The 9,786-nt window shown below is 47.8% G+C and overlaps 1 non-coding gene across 1 annotated transcript; it reads left to right on the top strand.

Annotated features, from left to right (window-relative positions):
* The first annotated feature begins 9,053 nt into the window (after positions 1-9,053).
* On the top strand, positions 9,054-9,160 carry LOC116271097. The gene has a single exon (XR_004179543.1). It is a non-coding gene; the product is annotated as a U6 spliceosomal RNA (small nuclear RNA).
* The last annotated feature ends 626 nt before the right edge of the window (positions 9,161-9,786 follow it).

The raw sequence follows: 9,786 nt of genomic DNA, 5'->3' as shown, positions 1-9,786 counted from the left end.
CAGGAGGATTGCTTGAGCCCAGGAACTGGAGGCTGCAGTGAGCTATTGTCCCACCACTGCACTCCAGCCTGGGCAATCGAGCAAGACCCCAATCTCTAAAAAAACAAAACAAAAGAAAAACAACAAATAAAATACAGTAACTTCTATTGTACTGGGGACTGTCATCTTGCTGGCCTTTCCTTAACTGTGTTAGAGTCTAGGGTCTGCCTCTGGTTTGGGAAATCAACCCCCTTCCTGGTATTGGCCTCATATCTCTTAGGATCATAAAGTAATCATTTTTTAATGCAGTGATTAGTTCATTTAATGATCTTAAAGTTACAGCCCTTGGTGTTGTTTTCTTTTTTAAAATTTCTCTCTTTTTTCTTTTTTGAGACAGGTTCTCACTCTGTCTCCCAGGCTGGAGTGCAGTGGCATAATCACGGCTCACTGCAGCCTCAACCTCTTGGGCTCATGTGATCCTCCTGCCTCAGCCTCCTGAGTAGCTGGGACCACAGGCACACGCCATCATGCCTGGCTAATTTTTCTATCTTTTGTAGAGACGAGGTTTTTCCATGTTGCCCAGGCTGGTCTTCAATTCCTGAGCTCAAGCGATCTGCCAGTCTTGGCCTCCCAAAGCTCTGGGATTACAGGTGTGAACCACCATGCCTGGCCAAGTGTTTTAACTCATACGTTTAAGCAAAAGAATGAATGTATAGTCTTCCTGTGCAACAATATGATGAACATATGGTTCTAAATAAGAATATCAGCAAATTGGTAACTGGAGACTTAAAGACTTTGTTTGAAACTTTCAGTTATTTTTGAAAAAGGGCTTCTATGTTTTGAGCTTTCTTATATATATGTGTGTGTGTGTAGATACACAAAAGAAAGCTCAAGATACACTGTGTGTGTGTGTGTGTGTGTGTGTGTGTGTGTACTGTATATCAGCCTACAAATAGTAGAGAGACCAAAACCCTCCCACTGAGGTCACAGAGGACTATGAGAGGAACCAGGGAATGAATCAGGTAACGAATTCATGCATTTTTAAAAATACAGCTATTTAATCATGCTTCATATCACTATTATTATTTAATTATTTATTTATTTTTGTAGAAACAGGGTCTCACTATGCTGCCCAGGATGGTCTCAAATTCCTGGCTTCAGGTGATCTTCCCACCTCACCCTTGCAAAGTGTTGGCATTACAGGCATGAGCCACTGCCTCCAAATTCATGCATTTTTGAGGATAAGAGCCAGGGGGAATAAAATGTTTAAAAACTTGCCTGAATTTCCCATCATTAAGTCCATATTGACATGTAAGGGGTAGCTGGGGACAGAGAAAAGAGACTCAGAGCTAATGAATCTGTGGCAAAGGTCGACAGCATTCCATGCTGGAAATGATTAAAACATCCTCCAGGAGGTATGACCTGGAGTCTCCTCCCCACCCCACCAAGGGCTCCCACCCAGCCCATGCTGACTCCAATTGCCCTTGACTGCATAGTTTCTGCTGGTCCAAGCAACCTTCTCCTGCCACGCCTAACCTTGGAGAGCAGGTAATGTGGTGGTAACTGTGGGTGGGTGCAAAGTAAGCCCATGCGTGGCAGGCAGTGCTGGGGCATGGGGTATATGTGATCTGCACTGTCAGGGCTGCTGGGCCATAGGTAGGGAGCCTCCCTCTACCCAGATAAGCCTCTGTTGTGGAGTAACTATTGCAGTGACCTCTGGGATGAGAGTTTCTATGGTCTGAGGTGAGTCAAGGTGAGTCTAAAAAAATATACAAAGGCCACCGTCTGGGTCATGGCAGGGCAGCTAGGAGCCCGGGTCTCTGAGTCGGGAGGGGTTCTATCATCATGTGCTCAGCACATGGGGAGCAAATGGAGAGCCCTATTTTCTGAGAAGCCTCAGGGAGAATGCCCCTATAGATGAGGAGTTGATAAGTGATGGAGCTGACATCCCACTCTTGGCATCCAGGGGCAGTGGGAGTCTTCCTGGCCGTTGGCCACCAGGCAGGGGGACCCTCTAGATCAGAGCAACCTCATAGTCTTGACATGATGAGCTAGTCCTCACCTTTCCACCTGCCAGCCCCTTTCTGCTTCCTCCAGCATGTTTTTATCTGTGGGAAAACAGGCGAAGCCCCAGCTTGTTAGAAAACTGACTGCATCAAGACACTGTGGATTCTCAAAGGTCTTGTGGATATATGAGGTGAGTGGCTAGAAGTTTTGCTGAGAATCCACTTGTTTATCTGTTTATTTATTTGAGATGGGGTCTCACTCTGTTGCCCAGGCTGTCCTGCGGTGGCACCATCACAGCTCACTGCAGCCTCAATCTCCTGGACTTAAGGTATCCTCTTGCCTCAGCCTCTGGGAAGCTGGGACTACAGGCCCACACCACCAAACCTGGCTAAGTTTTTATTTGTTGTGGAGATGGGGGGGTGGTCTCTGTATGTTGCCTAGACTAGTCTCGAACTCCTGGCCTCAGGTGATCCTCCTGCTTTGGCCTCCCAAAATGCTGGGATTACAGGTATGAGTAACAGCGCCCTGCAGAATCCACTCATTTAAAGAACCATCTCCAGAGAGGGGTTCCCGCCATCTCCCTCTAACTCCTGTTCTTTTCCCTTTTCAAGAAGTGCTCTGGTTTAATTCAACCAACGCTTCCTGAGCAAAGCACCATGCCTGGCTCTCTGAGGAATTACAAGTTAAAAGCCAGGCCGGGCATGTGGCTCACACCTGTAATCCCAGCACTTTGGGAGGCCGAGGCGGGCAGATCACCTGAGGTCAGGAGTTCAAGACCAGCCTGGCCCATACGGTAAAACCCCGTCTCTACTAAAAATACAAAAATTAGCTGGGTATGGTGGGGGGCACCTATAGTCCTAGCTACTCGGGAAGCTGAAGCAGGAGAATCACTTAAACCCGGGAGGTGGAGGTGGCAGTGAGTGGAGATCCTGCCACTGCACTCCAGCCTCAGTGACAGAGCAAGACTGTCTCAAGAAAAAAAAAAAGAAAGTTGCCAGGCGCGGTGGCTCAAGCCTGTAATCCCAGCACTTTGGGAGGCCGAGACGGGTGGATCACGAGGTCAGGAGATCGAGACCATCCTGGCTAACACAGTGAAACCCCGTCTCTACTAAAAAATAAAAAAAAAAAAACTAGCTGGGCGAGGTGGCCGGCGCCTGTAGTCCCAGCTACTCAGGAGGCTGAGGCAGGAGAATGGCCTGAACCCGGGAGGCGGGGCTGGCAGTGAGCCAAGATCCAGCCACTGCTCTCCAGTCTGGGCGACAGAGCAAGACTCCGTCTCAAAAAAAAAAAAAAAAAAAAGTTAAATCCTAGCTCTCTTCCAGGACTTTGGTGGTCTAGTGGGACAGGGTGGCCTGACATTTACAAAACTATGTAAACTGGAGGATCCTTATGTAAGTGACAAGCTACAAGTCCGCCAAAAGTCACTGACATAAGGCAGATTGATTAATAGGAGAAAAGGAATGCAAATGTATGTAACATGTATACATGGGAGGCTTAAGAATGAAGATCCAACTTCCCAGTGAGGTATGGAAGCTCATCCACCATCTTGAAGTTACAGAAAGAATGGGTGGCTTGGATTCTGTTAAAAACAGGTCATGGGAAGGGGGAGAAGAGGAATTCTATCGAAGGGCAGAGGGAGAATGATTGGATCGAGGAACAAAAATTAACTTGTAAATAGTTCTCCCTGGATTTTAAATGGTCCTCAGAGACAGTCATTATCTTGAAAAAGGGTCATGTTGAGACTCTTTTTATGGCTACATTTTTGGTCTTCTTTCCTGTAATGGATAATGGGATAAAGGAAGGAGGAGAAGAACAATTGTTCTTGTAAGTCAGTCCTATTTTCTTTTTTTTGAGACAGAGTATCACACTTATTGCCCAGACTGGAGTGCAATGGGATGATCTCAGCTCACTGCAACCTCCACCTCCTGGGTTCCACCGGTTCTTGTGCCTCATCCCCCCAAGTAGCTGGAATTATAGGCGTGTGTCACCAGGCTCAGCTAATTTTTGTATTTTTAGTAGAGATGGGATTTTGCCATGTTGGCCAGGCTGGTTTTGAACTCCTGACCTCAGGTGATTCACCTGCCTTGGCCTCCCAAAGTGCTGGGATTACAAGTATGAGTCACCACGCCTGGCCAGTCCTGTCTTTATAGGCAAAAGATAGGGGGGAAAAATCTCTTCCAGGCTCCCAGGGGTAAAAAAAACCTCTCAAGGGTTTTTTATTTAATATAGTCATGGCCTGGTGCGATGGCTCGCACCTATAAGCCCAGCACTTTGAGAGGCTGAGGTTGGCGGATCACTTGAGCTTAGGAATTTGAGACCAGCCTGGCCAACATGGTGAAACCCCATCTCTACAAAAAATACAATAATTGGCCAGGTGTAATGGCTCACGCCTGTAATCCAAGCACTTTGGGAGGCTGAGGCGGTTGGATCACCTGAGGTCGAGTGTTCGAGACCAGCCTGACCAACATGGTGAAACTCCATCTCTACTAAAAATACAAAAATTAGCCGGGCGTGGTGGCACATGCCTGTAATCCCAGCTACTCAAGAGGCTGAGGCAGGAGAATCGCTTGAACCCAGGAGGTGGAAGTTGCAGTGAGCTGAGATCATATCACTGCACCCTAACCTGGGCAGCAGAACGAGACTCTGGCCCCCCCCCCCCCACACAAAAAATTAGCCCAGCGAGGTGGTGGGCACCTGTAATCCCGGTACTCGGGAGGCTGAGGTGGGAGGATCACTTGAACCTGGGAGGTACAGTGAGTCATGATCATGCCACTGCACTCCTGCTGGGCAACAGAGCAAGACCCTGTCTCAAACAAAGAAACAAAAAAAGTACTTATTATATTGGGAGTCATAGTTTGGGGTGACATATTTTGATTTCCTTTGTAGAAATACCAGTGAGTTCCCTATTATTTTGTCCTCAGTAGAGAAGGTTCGTTAATACCCTCTAGGGACATGGCCAGCCAAGTTGGGGAAGGAATGAGGATGGAAAGTCATTCGGACTCCTCTTTGGTAGGCACCCAAGCAAGCCGCTCCTTAGGCGTTTTCCCGACAGCTAGAAATCCAGAGGCTTTGGATCTTGAGAAGAACATGAAGGAAGGATGCCAGGAAGTACAGTCTGGTCGGCTGATAAATAAGTGCAGCTGGGCCCAGGGCCCTGGCAGCTTCTCCCAGGGCAAGGTTGACTCATTCACTCGAACAACTTTATTTGCAGATGAGAAAGCAAAGAGGGAAAAGGAGCTGTAACTTACCACACACCTCATCCAAAAATTGCGTTTACTACCAAAAAGGAAGTCTGATTTTACCTGAAGCCGAATCTTCTATTCTAGGTGGCGGCTCTGGATTCTGTTGAGAGAGGAGCCACCTTTTCTTTACTCAGTTATCATCCTATGACGGGTCTTTTTTTTTTTTTTTTGAGACAGGGTCTCACTCTGTTGCCCAGGCTGGAATGCAGTCGTCCCATCAATGCTCACTGCAGCCACTTGAGAACCTCCTGGGTCTCAAGTGATCCTCCGAGCTCAGTCTCCCCAGTACCTGGGACTACAGGCCCGTGCCACCACGCCCGGGGCATTTTTTGTATTTTTTGTAGAAACAGGGTCTGGCTTTGTTGCCTAGGCTGGTCTGTAACTCCTGGGCTCAAGTGTGCTCCTGTGTCAGCCTCCCAAAGTGTTGGGATTATAGGCATGAGCCACTGCACCTGGCCTAGAATGGGTGTTGTCTGCATTGCTGTAGATGGGATTCAAAACCTAGCTCCGGTTCACAGTTTTGTCCCAGCAGCAGGGCTACAGCCCAAACTGCAAAATGTACAGTTTTATTTTTGTTTTTAATTACTTTTCTTTTGTATGCTTTTTTTTTCCCCCTACCAAGTGATCAATGGAGGAAGTGTTTCACAGTAGACATGGGAAACTGGCCAGATCAACTGCTGTCACCTTCTAAGTGAGTGACCCAGTTTATGTTTTAGAAAAACATATTGAGAAAAACAGCTGGAGGGAGAGGTGGGTTAATCATTGTTCACCAGTGCAAAGGGCTGGCTTCTCTCTGGCACAGTGAGAAAGTTCAGCTTCAGGACCTTGAACTGTGCATCTGTTGACCAGGTAGGGGAAGCATGGAGCGTGTCTCAGGATGGGTTGCACATTTTGTCCACAGAAGAAAACCTGAAGGCATTTGCTGCATTGTAAACAGTTCAGAACTCCCCACGAGACACCTTCCTCCTGCCATCCCATGGCCTGCCTTCTTCCAAGATCAAATGAGTCACCAGAACCTTCATGGGAAGCACGAACTGCCCTTCCTCTTCTTCACGTCCCTCTTCCTTAGCCCCCTTCCCCAAAAGAAGCTGTTGTTCCCTCCAGAAAGTAACCTGTTTCCACGAACATTTAACTAGTTCCCTCACAAACAGATGGCAGACTTTTCTGTTTTGTTGTTGTTGTTTGTTTGTTTGTTTTTGGGACAGAGTCTTGCTCTGTTGCCCAGGCTGGAGTGCAGTGGCGTGATCTCAGCTCAATGCAGCCTCCGCCTCCCAGGCTCAAGAAATTCTCCTGCCTCAGCCTCCCGAGTAACTGAAATTACAGGCGCGTATCACCACGCCCGGCTGATTTTTTGTGTTTTCAGTAGAGACGGGGTTTCACCATGTTGGCCAGGCTGGTCTCAAACTTCTGACCTCAAGTGATCCACCTGCCTCAGCCTCCCAAAGTGCTGGGATTACAGGCTTGAGCCACCACGCCCAACCTCTTCTCCCATTCTTAATCAACCCTTTGCAGTGCCAAACCACCTTTGCAGTTAGAAAACATTTTTGCTGTCAAATTTCATCCATCCTGCCAGGAGTTAAACTTTGTTGATGGCGCACTACAGAGGCAGAGGCAAGGGAAAGAAGTTAAGAAACATTCTTGCTGTCAAATTTCATCCTTCCTGCCAGGAGTTTAACTTCGTTGATGGCGCACTACAGAGGCAGAGGCAAGGGAAGCAAACCTGCAAAAGTGTGGTCAGGACTATTTTTAAAAGGCTCCCCTTGGTCCTGGTCTGTATGCCAGAGGCAAAGAAGGGCTATCTGAGGAGAGAAGGAAAGTGTGACTTGAGCTAAGCCCAAACCGCTGTCCCTCCTTGCTTCAATTCAAGGATTCTTTGGAAGAACTGAGACCGACTAAAGAAGGAGGGAAAGAAACCAAGTCATCAATTGCCCAGCTGTTGCTCAGCCTGGTTGTGGACGGGAGAGAGGTGGGGGTTGGTGGGTAGGAGGTGGGCAGGGGGCAGAAGGTGCTTCTTCCTTCTCCTTGGGAGACTCTCAGAAACACTCCCAAGCCTCCAGCAGGCAGCCCAGGAAACTGTAACCCTGCCATGGGCATCACTGGGTTTTAAAAATAAAATAAATAAAATTAAAGAGCTGTGCAACCTTGGCCAAGTCACTGGAGTCTCTGGGTTTTGCTTTTGTCAACTGTAAAATGAGACCCAGGGACCCTCACCCTCCTTTCAGCTTTGATATTCTAAGCAGTGGCAGTCCTTTGAACATAACTCCAATAAAGTGGTGCCTGGCTTTGAATTATCTAACAGAAGTAAATGATTAATGATTGTCAGAAGAAAAAGATAAACGTGGTCGTATTTTTAAAATTATTATTATTTTTTTTGAGAGAGGGTCTCACTCTATTGCCCAGGCTTGAGTGCCATGGTGCGATCTCCGCTTGCTGCAACTTCCGACTCCTGGGTTCAAGCAACTCTCCTGCTTCAGCCTCCCAAGTAGTTAGGATTACAGGCACATGCCACCATGCCCGGCTAACTTTTTGCATTTTTAGTAGAGATGGGGTTTCACCACGTTGCCTGGGTTGTTCTCGAACTCCTGAGCTCAGATGATCCATCCACCTTGGCCTCCCAAAGTGCTGGGATTACAGGTGTGAGTCACCATGCCTGGCCTTTTTCTTTTTTGTTTTTTGAGATAGGGTCTCACTCTGTTGCCCAGGCTGGAGTGCAGGGGCACGATCTTGGCTCACTGGAACCTCCTCCTTCTGGGTTCAAGCGATTCTTGTGCCTCAGCCACTCGAGTAGCTGGGACTACAGGCACATGCCACCATGGCCCGACTAATTTTTGCTTTTTTTTTTTTTTTAGTAGGGATGGGGTTTCACCATATTGGCCAGGCTGGTCTCGAACTCCCGACCTCAGGTGATCTACCCGCCTCGGCCCCCCAAAGTTCTGGGATTATAGGAGTGAGCCTAAAATATTTTCAAAAGTAATATACACTCACATTATTAAAAAGATTCAGAGTTCAAAAGAGTATTCCATGAAGGTAGTCTTCCCCCTACTCCTGAATACCTTCTAAACACCAGGGCAGCCAGAACCCAGCCTGACCTGAGGGGCACCATGAGTCAGAGAAGCCCCCACAATTCTCTATGAAAGCTCCCCACACAGAACCTGCCGCAGTCCAGATTGGAGTCATCCCTTCTACTCGCTTTCATTCCCACGTTTTCTTGCCCCCTGGCTCTGGCCATGCAGTCCTTTAATCAACTCTTTCTTTAAAAGCAGAGGAAATTCCATCCCAACCAAAATGCCAGTGTTGTACAGTCAGTTATTAGTTCTTCCCTCTTGCAGAGCCAGCTGGGAAAGATAATTAGGAAATTAGTAGTCTTGGACCCTTTAACCCACACCTCACCCCCTCTAAGAGTTCTCAAATAAGGACCTTGACTCAGAGAAGGGAAGAGGTGAGGCCCAGAATTGTCATGAAAATAAACAGTGAGGCTCCTAGGTCCCCAGGCCTGGGGGTGGCTATAGAGCTATTCTGAGCTGTGAAAACACAGCAGTGCTCTACTAGCAAGTAAACAGCCGCCTGTCCCGCCAGCGCCTGTCTGCCTGGCAGTGCCTGATCTTTAGCCAGCAGGCCAGAGAGACAGGGAAAGTCTAGCGTGCCTCTCTTCTTTAGGGTGGAAAGGAACAGCAGTGTTTATTTTTAACATTTCATTCACTCCAGTGGTTGTGAAGTGGAGAGAGAGGCTAGCACCAGGGTCATGTAAGTCCAGGGGTTCTCTCCAACCTTGAATCCCAGAGAGCAGGATACTTGTTGCTCCCTCCTCAATGCCTGGGGACTTCAGTGATCGCTTCTGCAGCACATATACTAAAATTGCAGTGGTACAGGGAAGATCAGCGTGGGCCCTACACAAGGATGACATGGAAATTCGTGAAGCATTCCATACAGAAAAAATTAAATTAAAAATAAATATGAAAAATAAAGCTTGGACCAGCCTGGGTTACATGGCAAAACCCCATCTCTACAAAAAAAAAAGAAACCCACAAAAATTAAACCCACAAAAAAACACACACAAAAATTACCTGGGTGTAGTGGTATGTGCCTGTAGTCCCGGCTACTTGAGAGGCTGAGGCGGGAGCACCACATGAGGCAGGAGGCGGAGGTTGCAATGAGCTGAGATCCCACCACTGCACTCCAGCCTGAGTGACAGAGTGAGACAAACAAACAAAAATAAAGCCTGGGGGCCAGGCGTGGTGGCTCGCACCTCTAATCCTAGCAGTTTTGGGGGAGGCTGAGGAGGGGGGATCATGAGGTCAGGAGATGGGGACCATCCTGGCCAACATGGTGAAATTCCGTCTCTACTAAAAATACAAAAATTAGCTGGGAGTGGTGGCATGAACCTGTAGTCCCAGCTACTCGGGAGGCTGAGGCAGGATAATACCTTGAACCCAGGAGGTGGAGGTTGCAGTGAGCTGAGATCACACCACTGCACTCTAGCGTGGGGACAGAGAGAGACTCTGTCTCAAATAAATAAATAAATAAATAAATAAATGATAGATAGATAGATAGATAGATA

Source organism: Papio anubis, chromosome 17, assembly GCF_008728515.1.
Source record: "Papio anubis isolate 15944 chromosome 17, Panubis1.0, whole genome shotgun sequence".
NCBI lineage: Eukaryota > Metazoa > Chordata > Mammalia > Primates > Cercopithecidae > Papio > Papio anubis.
The sequence above is the reverse complement of the archived record's forward strand: the minus strand, read 5'-3'. Positions and strand labels throughout refer to the sequence as shown.